We start from the raw sequence: 19,943 nt of genomic DNA, 5'->3' as shown, positions 1-19,943 counted from the left end.
TAATGCCACAAAATGGTAGATTTTAGAAAAAGATTACTTTTAGATCAGGGTAGTACATTCATTGAGCAAGCCTTCTGCTAATTCTTAATTCAATCTGAATAGTGCTGCCTTTGAAAACTACATAAACAACTGATTTAAAAAGAAAATTGATATTCAAATATTCACAAAAGAGATCTTAGTTCAATGCAAGGTAACGAAAAATTGTAAAAGTTAAACATGCAATATGAGCCAGAAATGAATAAAGTTTAATGATTTTATTTTACATTTATGTTTCAAGCCCAGCTCAAACAGTACACTTTCATATTTTAAATGCTTTACAGATAAAACAATTCCTAAAACATAATAAAAAAACGCAAGCAGAAACAGTTCGGCATCACACTGTACACAAAAAGCAGTACTGCAGCAATAAGAAAGTTAACTACTGTCATGAACGCCCCCACCTGCCAAGAATGAGGCATATTAATTTTGTCATATGAACATTAATTTCAACCTGTTGCTGTAGTGAAGAAATTACTTGTTTACAAAGAGATCACCAGACACTTGGCTGGAGGGCATTTGCATACTAAGAGACAGTGCTTGGAGAGACAAAGGAATTGCTCACTGATTCAATTAACAGAGATTGGGCTGGGCAATGGTGATCCACATCTTGTCAGAGTAAGAGACAGCACTACATCCCTCCCCTACCGAGAGCTTTGGAATCCACAAACGCACGTGGGTAAGCCAGCTGGTCACATGCCTAACCGGCTGGTCCAGGCTTTTTGAACTCGACAAAGGACAGTTTGAATTCAGACTGCAGAGTGCAACTGAACCTGGAACAAGACAGACTCTCTCCTGATTGGCTCTCTCTCGCTTTCTCCGGACCCACTGAAGTCACTTAAACGTCAAGAGAGAAAAGACTCCTACATTGAAACAAGTTAAAGCATGCACTGGGTCCCAATGAAACGGCAAGACTTACTGGCAACCAAAGGTTCTACATCAAACTGAAAGGACCATAAACAATGACAATATGTTGCCTCAAACTTTTCCCCTTTATTCGTTCTACTGTTTCTGTCTCTACCGGCTTGTGTGTTTATTGCATATGCATGCATGCGTGGTCGCGTTGCGTACTTGTAGGCGTTAACCAAATTAGAGTTTAAGGTTAATAAACTTCCACCTTTCTTGTTTAAATCTAAGAAAACCTGTCTGATTTGATTTCTTTGCCTTGCAATTGGAAAGCAGTGAACAAGGATTCACTGTGGGGGACCTAAAAACATGGCGTTTTATAATTAAATCCTGTTCCGGTTAAACCAGACTAAGACTGAGAGGGAACCCCTAGTCCCCAGTCTCACCTGGTCGTAACACTACACATTTGTAAAAGCCGAAACGATTAAGCAAGTCAACAGCAGTATTAAAAGATCATATAAATAAAGACAAATTGTAGTGAGAATCTCAAGATCTGATCAGACCTGGAATTGGCATACAAGTTGAGAACAGCAATATATTTATGTTTAACTCCTACTTGTTCAGCATGCCTTGGCATATATTATCTCGTACAGTACTTTGAACTTTGGAATTTCGCAGATGGATCACAATGACCCTTTCTTATTCTCTGTATCCCTATACTCTTATACCTTGTTTTGTACCGACTAATTATATATGCAGTGGATGTTAAATAGAGAACATTTGCCTTTGTTAGTCACCTCAATTCCATGTTTAGAAAAGCTTCATGCAGCATCAAAACTGTTCACAAGAACACAGTTAAATAATTTTTAGAAATTGTTGTGCTGGTGTACTCAAGAATATTAACCGTGACTATTGCTCAATGTTGCCGCAGTTTGCCCAGTATTAACCTTTGCTCTTACCACAGTGATATCTTGTAGCAGAGGATTACATCACAGATTTAATAGTGGATAATCTGAAGAATTCCATAGGTACATAAAAGGGAAACATTTGAGTCCGTTACAGGCAGAGTCAGGAGAATTTATAATGGGGAATAGAGAAATGGCAGAGAAGCTAAATGATTACTTTGTGTCTGTCTTCACTGAGGAAAATACAAGACATTTCCCAGAATTAGAGATCCAAGGGATTAGGGGGAATGAGGAATTGAAGGAAATTAGTATTAGTAAGAAGGTTGTATTGGAGAAATTAATGGGGCTGAAGGTTGATAAGTCCCCAAGACCTGATATTCCACATCCCAGAGTGTTGAAAGAGGTAGTTATGGAGATAGTGGATGCATTGGTGATCATCTTCCAATATTCTATAGATTCTGGAGCGGTTCCTGCAGATTGGAAGGTCGCAAATGTCACCCCACTATTTAAGAAGAGAGGGAGAGAGAAAACAGGGAATTACAGACCTGTTAGCTTTACATCAGTCATTGGGAAAATGCTAGAACCTATTCTAAAGACTGTGATAAATGGACACTTGGATAATAATGATCTGATTGGGCATAGTCAACAAGGATTTATGAATGGGAACTCATGTTTGATGAACCTGTCGGAGTTTTTGAGGATGTTACTAACAGAATTGATAAAGGGGAATCAGTGGAATGGATTAAGGATTGGTTAACAGGCAGAAAGCAGAGAGTAGGAATAAATGGGTCATTCCCACGTTGGCAGGCTGTGACGAGTGAGGTACTGCAGAGATCAGTGCTTGGGCCCCAGCTGTTCACAATATATATCAATGATTTGGATGTGGGGACCAAATGTAGTATTTCCAAATTCACGGATGACACAGAACTAGGTGGGAATGTGTGTTGTGAGGAAGATGCAAAGTGGCTTTTAGGAAATTTGGACAGACTTAGTGAGTGGACAAGAATGTGGCAGATGAAATATAATGTGGAAAAATGTGAGGTTATTCACTTTGGAAGGAGGAGCAGATGTGCAGAGTATTTCTTAAATGGTAAGAGATTAGAAAGTGTAGATGTACAAAGGGGCCTGGGTATCCTTGTCAATAAGTTACTGAAAGCTAACATGCAGGTGCAACAAGCAATTAAGAAGGCTCAAATGGTATGTTAGCCTTTATTGCAAGAGGATTTGAGTACAGGAGTAGGGAAGTCTTGCTTCAATTGTATAAAACCTTGGTTATATCGCAGCTGGACTACTGTGTGCAGTTTTGGTCCCCTTACCTTAAGAAGGATATTATTGCCATCGAGGAAGTGTAACGAAGGTTCACCAGACTTGTTCCCGGGATGGCGGGACTGTCCTCTGAAGAGAGATTGGGGAACTGGGCCAGTATTCTCTAGAGTTTCGAAGAATGAGAGGTGATCTCATATAAACCAACAAAGTACTTAAAGGCAAACAAGAAATGCTGGAAATACTCAGCAGGTCTGGCAGCATCTGTGGAGAGAGAAGCAGAGTTAATGTTTCAGGTCAGTGACCCTTCATCAGAACTGGCAGATATTAGAAATGTAAAAAGTTTGCAAGTAAAGCTGGGGTGGGGCAAGAGATAACAAAAGAGGTGTTGATAGGACTAGGTCAGAGAGAATGACGCGTTGGGCAGCCCTTAACCCTTCAATGTCTCTGTTCTCTCCTGTAGGTCAAGATGAACAACGAGAATAAAGAGCTGGAAATACTGGGGGACAGCCGGCTACCTCTGAGGAGGAGGAGGGAGCCTCAGAAGCGCACCGTCACATCATTCCCCTGCACCCTCCACCACTGCAGATACTCTCACCTTTGTGGGTATCTGGTTGTAGTTAGATTTGGGCACACAACTTGGTGAGGACATTACAGGTGTGCCCAAGCAGCTGGAGGAGGCTGTGACAGCTGAGGCCACTGGTAGTCGTAGGACACTGGTAGGCCAGGCCCATGCTGAGGCCCAGGCAGATGACGTGCTTCTGGTGTCCTTGATAACACAGAAAATGCGTCACCTGTAGTGAGGGGTAAGGCAATATATGGCAGAGATGTCAGAGGCTTTGCGTATCCAAGCATGGATGATGGAGGAGTCCATCCAGGCCTTGAGTGCTACCATGTTCCTCACCAGTGTGCATTGGGCTTCCTCCATTGAAAGATTTGTGTCTTTCATGGAGAGCCAGATCCAGCAGACCAATCAGTGGCTGCCAGAGATGCGCATTAATCTGCACACCATCACTTTGTCCATGAGCTCAAGGCAGTAGTATCATAGAAAAGGGTGACAAGGCACCTGGAGTCTCCACCAAGTCCTTGTTCCTCTCAGGTCAGCAGGGAGATACAAGTGTGTCTTATAAGGGAGGAAGAGTGGCTGCCTGCCACATCTGGGGGCTCGTCTCAGGGTGCTCCTAGTGTGGGCAGTATCTCCAAAGCCCTTCTGGTAGTAACGTGAATGCTTCCATCATCACGATGACAGAGGGAGTCCCTGCAGCTGTGCAGGAGGCCCTCAGTATGCCAGGGCCCTCCAGGCCTCAGGCAGCCAGAGGATGGCGACCAAGGTCATTCCTAGTCTCAGGGTAGCAAGGTCAGCAGCCTGCCTCCACCTCAGCTGACAGCCCAGAGGGAGCATTAAGTAGAAGCACCCAGAAAAGGTTTGCCCAGAAGAGCACCTAGATGCATTGAGTTCACGGGTAAATGTTTAGTCAGCATGGAAAGGTTGCGTTTCATGTCATGCGGAATAAGGATGTACTATTCTGTCACAACATCTTCCTCCTTTCATTAATGGCCTTTGGGATGTCATTTAAACCCTGCCACTCTGAAGGGGCTGAAAACGAGGGAACAGTCCGCGAGCACTCAACACTTCAGCCTTGCCACTGTGTAATGTGCACGTGGGCACGGGGACATAGGGGTGAATTTAGTTCCCTCCCAGGCGCGGTGTCCGTGGTGGGGGAGGGCCTGAAGATCTCTCTGGAGGAGGCCTGCCCCTGACCCTGATGCTGTGAGGGCCTGGCCCGATCTTCACAGAATTGGAGAGGCCTCATGGTGGCCACCGTGCTGTTTGGCGATGGGCCCAGCGTTTACATATTTAAATAAATTTAAATACCTTGCATAATTGCAAGCCCGCCACTGCCTCAGGTCCTGGTGTGATCTTCATGCTGCTGGCTGTCACTCCCACGCCTTCCGATCCCTGTCCGGGGAATCGAGATGCCAGAACGGTTGGGATGGGGAAGAAGGCCATTTTTACTGTGCAGGCGGTTGGTGTGCGGGAGGGGGAGGGGTGCAGGAGCAGCAATAAAGGTCCCTCATTGGTGGAGGGGATGGTGGGAAGGGATGAAGTTGATAGCCTTTGCACTTTGAGGGGGGAAAGATCAGTTGGAAAACATAAGTATTTTCGGGTAGAGAGGGCAAGTATCTAATATTGTGGATATAGTTGGGGCGGGGTGGTGGGGAAGGTCTAAAAATACAGGTTTTAATTGTTCATAAAATGTTTAGTGATTTCTTTAAAAATCCTGGAAGGGCTCCAAGCCCTTTAAAAATGGCGTCAGCGCCTGTGCACAGGCAGTTGACGCCATTGACAGCGACGGATGGGCTGCCCCCTCCATGTGATCGGGGCGGCGGGCCGCCCCACTATTCAAATGAGCTGTGGCACTGAAGATTGCAGCGGCTCTCTGATATGCGGCCGGCGCGGGCTGGGTGCCGCTTCCTTTGCCCACCGCCGACCTCGGCAACAGTAGAACAAGATTCCAGCCAGAGAGTGCAAAATGAAGGAAAGCGACTACACAGCTGCATAAAGGTAAGGCTTTATTGTAGTAGCTACCAAAAGTAGTAAGGGTCATAAGAAACATGAATGTACAAAGGCATCTCGAGCCTCCCTTGCACCTATCTCATGGCACTTTTCCTGCTGTACCTGGGGGCCTTCATCTGGCACTGCCTGGGCAGTATCCTCTTCTGCATCCTCATCATCGGAGGAGGCATCGCACTCCATGTTATCCTCACTGGACAACACATTCCCCCCTCTGTAGTGCCAGGTTGTGCAGTGCACAGCAGACCATCACGATATGTGAGACCCTTACTGGGGCATACTGAAGGGCTCGACCAGATCAATACAGGGATCGGAATCTCATCTTCAGGAGATCAATGGCCTGCTCAATGGTTGATCAGTAGTCCCATGGCAGGAATTGTACCTTTCCTCTGCACCATGCATGGGTTCCTCACAGGCATCAGTAGCTATATACTCAGTGGGTACCTCTTGTCTCCGAGTAACCATACCTGAGGCTAGAAAAGCTCTAGTACCTGGAACTGTCAAAGTATGTAGGCTTCATGGCTGCTTCCAGGGAGCCGTGCACAGACCTGCATATTCCATTTGTGGTGGTCACATTGATTGACTGGAAGCCCTTTCTGCTAATAAAGGCTGCAGGCTGGTCTGTGGGAGCCTTGATGGTCACAAGTGTACAGTTGATCACACCCTGCACAGGGGCAATCCAGCAATAGCCTTATTGCCCTCTCAGCTCGACGTTTTGGATCAGTGCAATAGCGCACACAGTCACCTGCCCTCTTGAACAGGGCATTCGTGATCTCCTTGATGCACCGATGTGATGCACATTGTGAGATCTCATGCATATCTCCAGTGCATCCCTGGAAAGATCCAGAGACATAGAAGTTCAGTGCCACAGTGACTGTCAGCACCACTGGCATTGGGTGTCCACCAAGTCCCATGGGGCTCAGCTTGTCCTGCATTTTGGCATACAGATCAGTGACAGCCTCCCTGGAGAAGCAGAATCTGCATAGACACAGTCATCTGCTGGAAGTTAAGCCTCAGCTGGTAGACCCTTTCTGGAGGGTAGCTTCTTCTGTATGCAGGAAGCTGTTGGCGTGCCTCTCTGTGCCCTTCTCTGGTGATCCGACCCCAAGGCTGGCCTACCTGTTGGCCCCAAGGATGCTGATGTCCTGCTGCTTGTGCTTCGACCTCCCTTCCTTTTTGCTGCTCCTCCTCCTCCTCAACCAGGGCACCAAAGCCAGAGTGAATGAGGCCCATTACAGGTTGCCTCTCCCTGTGCGCAAGGTCTTCAGAGCCAACGACCACCAATATTTCCCCTCAGGTGTCACACAGAGGAGGTGGCACTTGCCCATTTGGACTCTGATGTGCCTCCCCTGCTTTGCTGGCACCTTTGCCCCCACTCCTCAGACCAATTCCCGGTCCCCTCCCTCCTCCTCTCTCCCTGGAAATCGACGTTGCTTCACCCTATGGATTGCAGCCAGAACTGACCTCCCACCTTCTTGCCAACTCCTTCAAGCAGGGGAGACTCCAAAGGCCCGTGGTTCCCAGGCACCATCAGCTAAATGCAAAATGGTGAATAAAATTGGTGTCAGTTGGGTTCTTAACTACCTTTCGACTGCGTGGATTGTGGTCTGCCTTCCATGTCGGCCACTGGCAGTAAAATACAGACAGGACATCACGATGTCGGACCTCTGGTCCAAAGTCTTCCATCCCAATTTTATGCCCCACCACCTCCATTCCCATCCCCAACATTCCCATAAAATTCAGCTTCATATCAGTAGATAGATATTATCCCCACCCCCACCTCACTTGCTTATAACCTGTGACATTTTTAATATTTGTCAGTTCCGAATAAGGGTTACTGACCCGAAACGTTAACTCTGCTTCTTTTTCCACAGATGCTGCCAGACCTGCTGAGTGGTTCCAGCATTTCTTGTTTTTATTTCAGATTTCGAGCATCTGCAGTATTTTGCTTTTATATTAGATGAGGAAGGCCATTATTAGCTGATATATCCAGAAAGATCTTACAGTTCCACCATTAGGGACTAAACCTATTTCTTAAATTATTCCAGGGATTTGTCTCCAGCAGTCTACTTGTAAATCCAACCCATTTGTTGATTTCTTTTCTTTCTTTCTTTTTCTTTCTTTTTGGGCCTCCTTATCTCGAGAGACAGTCTTAAATTAACCTTTTACTAGTTTTAACTTGGTGTTGCATTGACCTTGAGATGAGCTCCGACCACATTTTTGTGCAATCACTAAGGCCTACTTCAGCTTCCATAACATAACATTGACTCCATCCCTGCCTCAGCTCATCTGCTTCCAAAATCTTCATTAATGCCTTTGTTACCTCTAGACTTGACTATGCCAATACTCTCCTAACTGGCCTCTTATCGTCCACCCTCCATAAATTTGAGCTCATCCAAAACTTTGCTGCCCCTATCAAGACTCACACAAAATCTCATTCACCCATCACTCCTGTGCTGACTGACCTACATTGGCTCCCAGTCCAGCGATGCTTCAATTTTAAAATTCTTTTCCTTGTTTTCAATCCCTCCATGGCCTTGCCCCTCCCTAATGCTGTAACCTCCTTCAGCCCTACAACCTTCTGAGGTCTCTGTGCTTCTCCGTTTCTGACCCCATTTTAATCACACCATCACTGGTGGCTGCACTTTCAGCTGCCTTGGCTCTCAAGTCTAGAATTCACGCTTTGAATCTCACCACCTCCCTACCTCTCTCTCTTCCTTTAAGACGCTCCTTAAAACCTAGCTCTTTGTCCAAGTTTTTGGTCATCTTCCCTAATACCTCCTGATGTCAAATTTTGTTTGATAATGCTCCTTTGAAATGCCTTGGAACCTTTTACTATTGTTACAAATGCTAGGCTTTGTAGCAAGATTTTTTTTTAAACTGTGATTTTTAATGTAGTTTACGATGGAGTCAGATAAGTCAGGTGACCTCAACTCTGCTTAAATACAAGACAGGAATCTTGGTTACCAGGACAACAAAAAGCCCAGATCAACAACCTCTTTGAAAAGCAGAATCTGCAGGGGTATAACCCCTGAAGAACAATGGGTTTCACCCTCCCAGACTTGCAGATCCTTAATAAGGAGTCAGTGGTTCAGAAAATGTAAACACGAATGGCATTGCTAACACTTGGAAACAATGGAAATCCCTGCTGTAGACAGACTGTGGACTTTTATGGATAAATTGAACAGGTTTTCAGAAGGCAGGCAGGCTGTAAGGAAGACCAGAAGAAGACAGGTGGTGGCAGGCTCAGAGAGGAGCGAGAAAGGGAACACCTGCTCTTAGAAGACTGATACAGCAAAAGGCTGCAAAGTCTTGATCTTGTTTTGAAAGTTGAGGTTTGCAGAGAAGTAAAAGACCAACAAGATCACCAGAGATGGCTTTATCACAGAAGTCCAGGTTGAAAGTACTTGGAAGAAGTGAGCAAAGAGACATTGGCTTTGAGAAAGGTCTGGGAAATCCAACTCATTTCAACTAGGAGGAGCTTGGGACTTTTGGCTGCAAAGATTTCACCATCAAGGAGGACTGTGAAATGTATAAGTGTGGTGTGAGGTTGTCAAGTGTTTTAGTAAGTGAATAAAATACCTTTCTCTGTTGTTACAATCACCTTGGGTTCATAGTTTGTATTAATTTTTGAGAGGTAACTTTTAATTTGGAAATTGAATTGTTTTAATGCAAGAAAAATGAAAACACCTGGTTTGAAAAGCTGATGAACAAAGCTGGGGTGGCTACAAATCAAAGGTTAGCCCATGTTTATTTAGTAAGGTCATAATGGAAGTGTGGAGATTGTGTGTCTGCAGCTATCTCAGTCAAGAGTTTAAATGATTCATATGTTCTCCCAGAACAAACAGAAGATTTGGAGTTGGAAATAATTAACTTAAATTGCTATCTGGGACATTCTACATGTACCACTTTGTTATATAGGTGTTGCTCAGGACAAAAGGCTTTTGGGGTCAGGTGTTTTTTTTGGGTGCTTCCAGAGACAGTCAGTCAGTTGGCTTTGGGAGAAGCTATTTTGTTGGCTTTCAGCCAGGCAGGCAGTTTCCATTTGTAAAGGCCCATGCTCACGCTGGGAAATCCAGATTCGTGAGGTGTTGAAGGTGAACTGGAGGATTTAACTAGCTGAAGCTAGAGGGAGAATCCCTGGGAGGTGATCGCATAACTCAGTAGACAGCTGAGAAATTAAGGAAACCGAAGTGAATTCCAAAGAGCTGTGGTACACTTTGGATTGGTCCCAGCAGAAATGAACAAACCACCAAGATCCTGTAACTGTTAGGGGACTCAGGGTGGAAGTGAAAATCAAAAGAGGATGTTCTGTTCAGAATTTAAGTTTAAAATATAAGTGTTTCTGAATTGTAGTGTCAGGTTAAGAGCGCTTTGCTTTGTTTAACTCTTGTAAAGTTTTTGTTTTCGTGAAATTTAGTGGCGTTATTCTTTCAGTAATATCTGAGAAAGCAGACTTTCTTTTTTTAAAAGTTAATGGTCCCTAATGGGATCATAACAAATTGGGGGCTCTTGGTGGGATTTAGGATCCACAGACAGAGACGGGTATGCTGGGATTTGCTAAAGTTTAAGCGGGCAAAATTTCACCGTGACTTTTACTATACTTATTGAGAAACAGAATGGCTTTTGTCAATTGCTAAGACTTTTCCAGGACAGGAAGATTCATCCCTGAGTGTCTTGCATTGCTGATATCAGTGGGAGATTGGGAGGGTGCCACAATTTGGAAGAGCCCTCTGAAGACTTCTAAAACTGTTAGAAGTAAGTGTGGCCACTGATGCTCGGCCAGCATCGTGGAGGGGGAACCCCTCCACAGGATGCCCTACTGCCATGCTGTGGCCCAATAATTACTGTGGTTGTGAGTGGGAGGAATTTAAAGGAGGCATCGATGGTCCCCACTGCCCCTCCCTACCCCCTACCCCCACTGCTGCATGGGGGAGGCCACCTCTAGATAATGGTCCCAAATTAGCACTTAAGTAGTGTAATTGGCTGCTTGCCTCAATGAAGCAGACTGATGAGTTTCTTCCCTGTCTATCCCTGGGAAGATTCCCTGGAGGCGGGAATGTGTCAGGGAGACGTCCCAATGCAGCTTCTCCAATTTTCCTGGGCTCCCACCTCCAACCCTGTCTCCATGGAGCAGGGAAAATTCAGCCCAATATCCTAGAACCATATGGTTAGGCCATATTAGATATGATAATGAATAACGAGTCATATTTAGTTAACAGCATAAGATGCATGATATGATATGACCATAATATGAACCAGTTCAATGTCGTGCTCCAAAGGGTGAAACATGAAACGGCTACTAAGATTCTAGATTTAGGTAAGACTGACTTCAATGGATGAGACAGAAACTGTCCACAATAAACTGGGCAACTCGGTTAATGTGTAAAATGATAGAACATTAATGGGAGGTGTTCAAAAATAATTTATCATGATACTGAATCAGTTTATACCCCTAAGAGGCAAACATTCTACTTGTCAAAAAAAGGCCGCAGATGACTAAAGAGGTAAGCGACAATATAAAACTGAAAGAAAAAGCATAAAAGGATGCCAAAAATAGCTTCTCAAAATGCTGTTCAGACAATGAAGTACTTTTGAAGTGCAGCCACTGTTATAATGGAATAAATTGGCAGCCAATTTGCACACAGCATTGTGAAAATAATCAGACAATCTGGTTTTGTGATGTTGATTGTGGGACAAGTATTAGCTAGGACACCAGGGATAACTCTCCTGCTCTTCTTCGAAATAATTCCATGGGATCTTTTATGTCCACCTGAGAGGGCAGGCAGGGCCCTTAGTTTAATGTCTCATCCAAAAAATAGCACCTCCAATAGTTCTGGTTGCCACTTTTATCTTTACTTTGAGGTCATGATCTTTGAAGCTTAGGGTGCGATCTAACATTACTCTAAGGTATTCTGGTTTAAAGTTGTGTGCCTGTTAAGTTCTCCCTTTGCATCTCTATTCCTAAGATAAAAAGAACTGAAATGTGTCTTTTCAGGCTTGGCAGTAGATGATTAATCACATTGCAGTTGCTTAGCTTAGCTAGTGCATTGCCAAGGGAGTTCTCTACTATATCAAAGAATTGGTCCTGAGATGTTAAATTGTGAAAAGCTAGAAACAGTGGCGGTCCAGAAGCTTGGGGTCCAGGTACATAGACCATAAAAATGTAATGCACATGTACAGAAAATAATCAAAAAGGCTAATGGAATGTTGGCTTTATATCTAGAGGACTGAAGTACGAGTTTGTAGAAATCATGCTTAAGCTATACAAAGTGCTGGTTAGACCACAGCTGGAGTACTGCGAGCAGTTCTGGACACTACACATTAGGAAGGATATATTGGCTTTGGGGTCTGCAGTGTTGATTTACCAATATGATACCTGGACTCCAAGTGCTAAATTTCAAGGAGAGATTACACAAACTAGGGTTGTATCCCCTGAAATTGAGAAGGTTTGATTGAACTTTCAAGATATTGAGGGGAACAGATGGGATAGATAGAGCAATACTATTTCTGCTGGTTGTGAAGTCTAGGACTGGGGGGGGGGGCAAAGTTTAAAAATAAGAATCAAACTTTTTAGGAGTCGATATGGATGGAGCGGCTCAACACCTTAAAAATTTTCAGCTGATCAGAGAGAGCCAGAATGGATTTGTAAATGATAGGCCATGCCTCATGAACCTCATTGAATTTTTGAAGAGGTGACCAAAGTAGTGGATAGAGGAATGTCTGTGGATGTTAATTATATGGACTTCCTGAAGACATTTGATAAAGTCCCTCATAAGAGACTATTAGCTAAAGTTGGAGCTCATAAAATTAAGGGTAAATTATTGACCTGTTTAGGAGATCGGCTAAGCGGCAGAAGACAGGGATAGCGATATGGATAAGATAGTGATGATGGGCAGGTACTCTAATTAGCAGGAGATAACCAGTGGCATCCCACAGGGATCTGTGTTGGGCCCTCAACCATTTATTCATTGTATTTATTAGTGACTTGGATGAAGGGATAGAGAGCCACATATCCAAGTTTGCGGGTGACATAAAGAAAGATGGCATTGTAAACTGTGTAGCTGGAAGCATAAAAGTACAGAGATATTAATAGATTAAGAGAATGGGCAAAACTGTGGCAAATGGAGCTCAATGTAGCCATCCAATTTGGACCAAAAAATGATAGAACAGAGTACTTTCTAAATGGTGAAAAGCTAGAAGCAGTAAAGGGTCTAAGAGATTTAGCGGCCATTACTACTGTTCCGCTGTTACCTAAGCAGGTGTCAGAAATATGCTGCTCCTCCACAGGCTGCGCTTTAATAGTCCTTCCCATTGATTCCACACTGAAATTAATGTAATAGAGTGAAGTTGCGATACTAACACACTAGTTAGCCACTAAACATAACAGAAAAAGTTAAGAATGGTGCATCCAAGAGTAAGTGAAGTTTTAATGGCATGATGTGATATTTATTGCCAAACAACCTCTCTGACCCTGAAAATTCAATTTTACAAGTGTGGACTCTCACTCCTTCAGATTTTAGGATTGGAGATTTTTAAAAATTGCTTTGTCAGTCTCTTTTAGTGCTCTCTCTTAATCCCATCTTTGTTTTACAATACTCATTTTGTTTTTTGTACATGTTTTAAATCCGATTTATATTCTTTATGTCTCAGTGAGGATTCTTCAATCTGATTAATTGAAGAGCCTCACTGTTTCTTGCTGTGCTCACAGACATCACAGATTCCAAGTAGAGGGTGCTGGATCAAATGCCCATGCAAGCAAATCTCCACTCAAAAGCCTGTGAAAACATGGTTGGCAGCTATCAGTGTAGTGAACAGCGAGTGCTGTTCTTTCACTACTGACTACAAACTCTGGGCCATTGTTTTTAACAGTTCAGCATTCTATTTGCTTTGTTGATTGCTCATCTACAATGTTGAGTATCAAATGTATTTAAACCATAAGAGGGAGAAATTTGACTTTGATGATAGCAAATCATCAGCTCAATTTAGAGTCATAGAGTCGTACAGCATAGAAACAGGCCCTTTGGCCCACCACGTCCATACCGACCATAATGCCTATCTATACTAATCCCACCTGCCTGCATTAATTCCATATCCCTCTATGCCTTGCTCATTCAAGTACCTTTCCAGATGCCTCTTAAATGTCGCTACTGTTCCTGCCTCCACCACCTCCTCTGGCAGCTCATTCCAGATACCCACTATGCTTTGTGTGAAAAATTTACCCCTTTGATCCCCTTTAAACCTCCTCTCTCTCACCTTAAATCTACGCCCTCTAGTTTTAGTCACCCCTACCATGGGAAACAGACTCTGGCTATCTACCCTATCTATGCCTCTCATAATTTTATATACCTCTATCATGTCCCCTCTCAGCCTCCTTCGCTCCAGGGAAAACATACCCAGCCTATCCAATCTCTCTTTATAACTCAAGCCCTCCAAACCAGGCAACATCCTTGTGAAACTTTTCTGCACCCTCTCTAGCTTAATCACATCTTTCCTGTAGTGCGGCGACCAGAACTGCACACAGTACTCCAAATGCGGCCTAACCAACATCATGTACAACTGTAACATGACGTCCAAACTCTTGTACTCAATGCCTCAGCCAATGAAGGCAAGTATGCCATACGCCTTCTTCACCACCCTGTCTACCTGTGTTGCCACTTTCACCCCAAGGTTTCTCTGCTCAACAACACTCCCCAGGGCCCTGCCATTCACTATATATGTCCTGCCCTGGTTTAACTTCCCAAAATGCATCACTTCACACTTGTCTGCGTTAAATTCCATTTGCCAATCCCTTGCCCACTTTCCCAGTTGATCTATATCCTGTTGTAACCTTAGACAACCTTCTTCACTGTCCACTATACCACCAATTTTGGTGTCATCTGCAAACTTACTAATCATGCCCCTTACATTCACATCCAAGTCATTAATATATATGACAAACAACAGAGGGCCCAGCACTGATCCCTGTGGCACACCACTGGTCACCAGCCTCCAATCTGAAAAACAACCCTCCACTACCACCCTCTGCCTCCCATCACCAAGCCAATTTTGTATCCAATTTGTTAGCTCACCCTGGATCCCATGTGTTCGAGTCTCCTGGATCAGCCGACCATGCGGGACCTTGTCAAAGGCCTTGCTAAAGTCCATGTAGATGACGTCCATCGCCCTGCCCTCGTCAATCCTCTTGGTCACCTCCTTGAAAAACTCAATCAAATTTGTGAGACATGATTTCCCACGCACAAAGCTATGCTGACTATTCCTAAGCAGACCATGCCTTTCCAGACGCATATAAATCCTGTCTCTCAGAATCCTTTCCAATAACTTTTCCACCACTAATGTAAAGCTCACTGGCCTGTAGTTCCCTGGCTTATCCCTGCTGCCCTTAAATAAAGGCACATTAGCTATCCTCCAGTCTTCCAGTACCTCACCTCCGGTAACGATGATACATAAATGTCTGCCAGGGCCCCAGCAAACTCCTCCCTTGCTTCCCATAGCATCCATAGCATTTACTAAAATAAGCTGCTGATTCACTATCACCTTTTTTGTAGCTGCCGCTAAAGTTAAATTTCACCTCCAGATCTCCTTTCACATCACTGTTAGCTATTTTATTCCAAATTTGGATGTTACGACCAGGTGAGAAAGGTGTCTAGGAGTCTGTTACTATCTTCACCTGGTTTTATTGTAACAGGGTGTGATTTTAAACACACAGTGTTTTAAGCTCTCCCTTTGTGAATCCTTGTTCAAAACTTTCCAATTATAAGGCAAAGAAATGAGCATAAACTTTAAAGAAGAAAGGTGAAGTTTATTAAAACTTAAACTCTAATATGGTTCACATCTACGGATATATGACGCGCCCACACTAGCATGCACACGTGATATACACATGCAGATAGGGACAGAAAAGAGAAGAGGAAAAGATAAGTAGAACAGTTTGAGGCAATATCTTGTTACTGTTTCTCGAGCTCGCTGTAGTCTTTGATTGAAAATATGGTCTTGTGTTTTGTTGGGGCCCAGAATTCTTCTTAAACCTTATTCACGTAGGACTCTTTTCTCTCTTTGAGTTTATGTGTCTTTGCAAGGTTCAGTTCCATGGGAAAGAGATGGAGGCAGGCAGACAGGAGAGGAAATGTTCTCAGTCCATGAGCACATGGCTTTCTGAGTTTAAAATCTGTTTTTCCAGTTTAAAACACCCGTAGTTATCCAGCAGGTGGTCACGTGACCGACTGCTTTGACCAGTCTCTTCTGTGTATTGGGGCAGGGCCTGTTTCCCTTTGTTTCAACACTGTCTGGTACTCTGCAAATGTCCTTCCAGACAGGGGCTTGTAGTTTTAAGGTTTAATGTTCATGTGGCGAAATCATGCGTGCCTCAGCCTTGGCAGGTGGGGGGCGGGTTGCCTGACATAGATTACTTATAGTACCCCTAAATTTTATTTTCCATGATTGTGTCCACAGTCATATTTTGTTGCCACCTCAGGCGCAACTGTCCCCCTTAGTTTAATATTAGCTGTGAATTTGACCAGTTTTCATTCAGCTTATGATTCCAAGTTATTAATACAAATTAGGCTCCCAGTACTGGGTGTCCTACTAAGCATTCCAGTACCGACCATAACATAACTTATCTAAAAAAAAATTATTTCCTACCCTTTAGCAAATTTCTTATTAATCCCCACTGAATCGCAACTGCCTTTCATACAAAAGTTTTTGGAAGTCAAGGTACCCCACAGTCTGCCTAGGATGTCACTAGGATTGGTCATTAAGGTCTTCTGAATAGTTAATTCTCAAGTATACTGCTAATAATCAAATCCATTATCTTACCTACTATTGATACTGGAACAATTGGTACATAGTTGCCTCGGTCTCTTTTGCTACCTTTTTTGAACAGGCATCCTGGTAGCCAGTTTTCCATCTACCGAAAGCTGCCTGATTGAAGGAAGTAATTATTTGGTATATATGCTCACTTACAAATTTAGCTTCATTAGCATATTTTGCGGTGTTCCCATTTTTCTGACTGCTCTCACGTCGGAACAGTACTAAAATAATTTCTAGCTATTCTTTTTCTAGGTCTTTCCTTGCTCATCTGACCATCTTGTTATTATGTTTCTGCTTATTCATCCCAGTGAATTCTTCCAACATTTTTAATGTTATTCTGTATTACAGTCTCTTGAAGCTTACACATTATCAATGTGAGGCTGACTGGTCAATAGTTAACTGTTTATTCCTTTTGGACCTACTCGCATAAAGTCCCATTCACCGATCACCCTTGTGCTTGCTGACCTACATTGGCTCCCAGTCCAATGACGTGATTTAAAATTCTCATCCTTATTATTAAATCCTTCCATGGCCTTGTCCCTCCCTATTTCTGTAACCTTCTCCAGCCCTACAACCTCCCATCCACCACCCTCCTCCACGATCTCTGTGCTCCTCCGATTCTGGCCACTGTGCACCCCGATTTTAATCCATCCATTACTAATGACTATGCCTTAGCTCCTTGGTCGTAAATACTAGCATTTTCTCCCTAAACCTCTCCACCTCTCGACCTCGCTCTCCTTCTTTAAGATGCTTCTTAAAACTTACCTCTTTGATCAATCTTTTGGTTATCTGTCCTAATATCTCCTTATGAAGGTCGGTGTCAAATTTTGTTTGATTACACTCCTGTGAAGCACCTTGGGACATTTCACTATGTCAAAGGTGCTATGTAAGTTCAAGTTGTTACTATATCTGCAATCCTTGAGTCCTCTGGCACATATTATACATCTAAGGATATTTGAAGGAATGCTGTCAGAACCTGTACTAATTTCCCTTACCATTCTAAAATACATGCCATCGGGGACCATAATTTTCCACTGTGAGTTCCATCATTTTTCTTTAAATTTTACTTCTTCAGCTATAGTTATCCTAAGTACTTATCCCACCTTGTTCTCAGTGCCCTTTCATTCCCGCTACCAAACTCATGTGAAAATTAAATTGATGTACTCAGTTAATATTTCAGTCACTGGGAGGGATTTTAACTTGGAGCAAGTTACTGGCTGGAAACCAGTCTAGTGAATTAGTTTCCACCACCAGTGGCATTAGAGGTCCAGAACAGGCTGGAGGAGGATGCAGAGCAACTGCTGATGATTGAGCAGCCCTACAGCCTCACTGTCCAAAAACTCTCATTTGCATCTCTGATTACATCGCTGTCCTTGCGCAGCAAGCACTAAACAATAAGCAGTGCTCACAGGGGTTTAAGGCCACTAGAAAAAAATGGAAATTCTGGAATTCTCCCCCCATATCTTTAAATGCCTCTTAGAATCAGTGTTCCTTGTGTCACTGAATAAAAATCAGTAATGCAACAGCCCTTTAAGAGATTGCTACTAAAAACAACCTAAATAACTCCAAGCAAATTAAGAGAGGTGTAACATGAACTAGGTCCAAAATCAATTATTTCAATGCGGACCTGGCCAGCTCCCATCTTCCATCCTCCAGAAAATTGAGCTCATTCAAAACTGTGCTGTTCATATCCTAACCCACACTATGTCCTGTGTACTTATCATCCCTGTACTTGCTGACTTTCATTGGGTCCCAGTCCACCAACAATTATAAAGTTTTCATCCTTGTGTTTGAATCCCCCCATGGCTTGCCTCCTCCTATTTCTATAACCTTCATTAGCCCTATCCTCCAAGAACTCTGTATTCCATCAACTCTAGCCTCTTGTGCATCCCCTACTCCCTTTGCCCATCATCAGCAGCTGTGCATTCTAAGCCCTAAGTCTGGAATTCACTCCTTAACTTTTTTAAGAAAACATACTATGCCAAATGAGGATTTTTAATACATTGGTTGGAAACCTACATTAAACTTTTAAAAAGGAAAGCTGGGATCCTACAGTTAACTTTTAAAAAGCTGGCAGCCAAGATGGCCACCACAATTTGCATTGAAATAGCTTACACTTCAAAGGAGAGACAAATGTCTGAGCTAACCACCATTAGAACAATGCCTCATGAATTTGGAATCAGCTAATGGCTTCACTTCTAATGGCAAGACCTACAAAGCCATCTTGAAACAATGAGACCAGAGAGAGAGATGGAGAATTCCTGGACTTGAATCTAATTAAATTGCAAACGAGGATACTGAATAATTATGTGACCGCCTCCCCATCTGTGAAAAAGGTGGCAGCTTTTTGCGACAAAGGGTCAAGCTTCGTGTGCAGAAGATAGGGGGTGCTCTCTCATTCCCTCACTCTCTCTCCAAGTGATCTTGGGGCGTCGAAGCTTGCTTGCTGGTTGGAAAATATCCAAGGCAAAGACCCCTGGGAAGAAAGCCAGCTACATCACTGTCTCCAAGAAAAACTTGAACCAGGTCGGCCAGCTACAAAAATACTTCTACCAGCCAAAAACTTCAGAATCACAACTACAGCCGGAAGACAATTGACTTACCAGACTTCACAGACTATATATTATTTTCAATTGTTCTGGACTCTAATCCAACCCCAAACTTTACCTCATCACTCTGTAATCTATTTCTGCGTGTGTAATTCTCATGTGTGTGTAAGTGATAGTGCAGCGTAACTTATTATTTTATCCAGATTGGGTTTAAATTTTTAAGTACAATAAACATACCTCTTATATAAAAGCAAAATACTGCGGATGCTGGAAATCTGAAACAAAAACAAGAAATGCTGGAATCACTCAGCAGGTCTGGCAGCATCTGTGGAAAGAGAAGCAGAGTTAACGTTTCGGGTCAGTGACCCTTCTTCGGAACATACCTCTTTCTTGCTTAAACTCAAGAAGACCTGTACGATTGGTTCTTTTATGATCACAAAAAAGGTAAAAGATAAACACTCGCTGAAGTGGAAAGCACAGCCAATGTTTAAAAAGGAATACACCCTGTTACGGTCAAACAACCATGGCTCCACAAAGATCCCCATCCCCAATGATGGGGGAGACCAGCATATCAATGCAAAAGATAAGGCTGAAGCATTTGCAACAATCTTCAGCCAAAAGTGCCGAGTGGATGATCCATCTCTGTCTCCTCCTTAAGTCCCCAGCATCACAGATGCCAGTCTTCAGCCAATTCGATTCACTCCTCGTGATATCAAGAAATGACTGAAGTCACTGGATACTGCAAAGACTATGAGCCCTGACAACATTCCGGCAATAGTACTGAAGACTTGTACTCCAGAACTTACCACGCCCCGGGCCAAGCTGTTCCAGTACAGTTACAACACTGACATCTACTCGGCAATGTGGACAATTGCCCAGGTATGTCCTGTACACAAAAAGCAGGACGAGTCCAACCCGGCCAATTACCGCCCCATCAGTCTACTCTCAATCATCAGTAAG

At 43.5% G+C, this 19,943-nt stretch overlaps 1 long non-coding RNA gene across 1 annotated transcript in view; it reads right to left on the bottom strand.

Annotated features, from left to right (window-relative positions):
* LOC137369988 (uncharacterized) overlaps nucleotides 1-19,262 on the bottom strand; it is a 33,748-nt gene extending 14,486 nt beyond the window's left edge. The window contains exons 1-2 of the long non-coding RNA XR_010975058.1: nucleotides 19,221-19,262; nucleotides 16,441-16,545 (exon numbers count right to left, since the gene is read on the bottom strand). This is a non-coding gene — a long non-coding RNA (uncharacterized lncRNA). The remainder of the gene's footprint in view (nucleotides 1-16,440; nucleotides 16,546-19,220) is intronic.
* Between the last annotated feature and the right edge of the window lie 681 nt (nucleotides 19,263-19,943).

This window comes from Heterodontus francisci, chromosome 5, assembly GCF_036365525.1.
Source record: "Heterodontus francisci isolate sHetFra1 chromosome 5, sHetFra1.hap1, whole genome shotgun sequence".
Taxonomy (NCBI): Eukaryota; Metazoa; Chordata; class Chondrichthyes; order Heterodontiformes; family Heterodontidae; genus Heterodontus; species Heterodontus francisci.
This window is presented reverse-complemented; position numbering and strand designations above follow the sequence as displayed.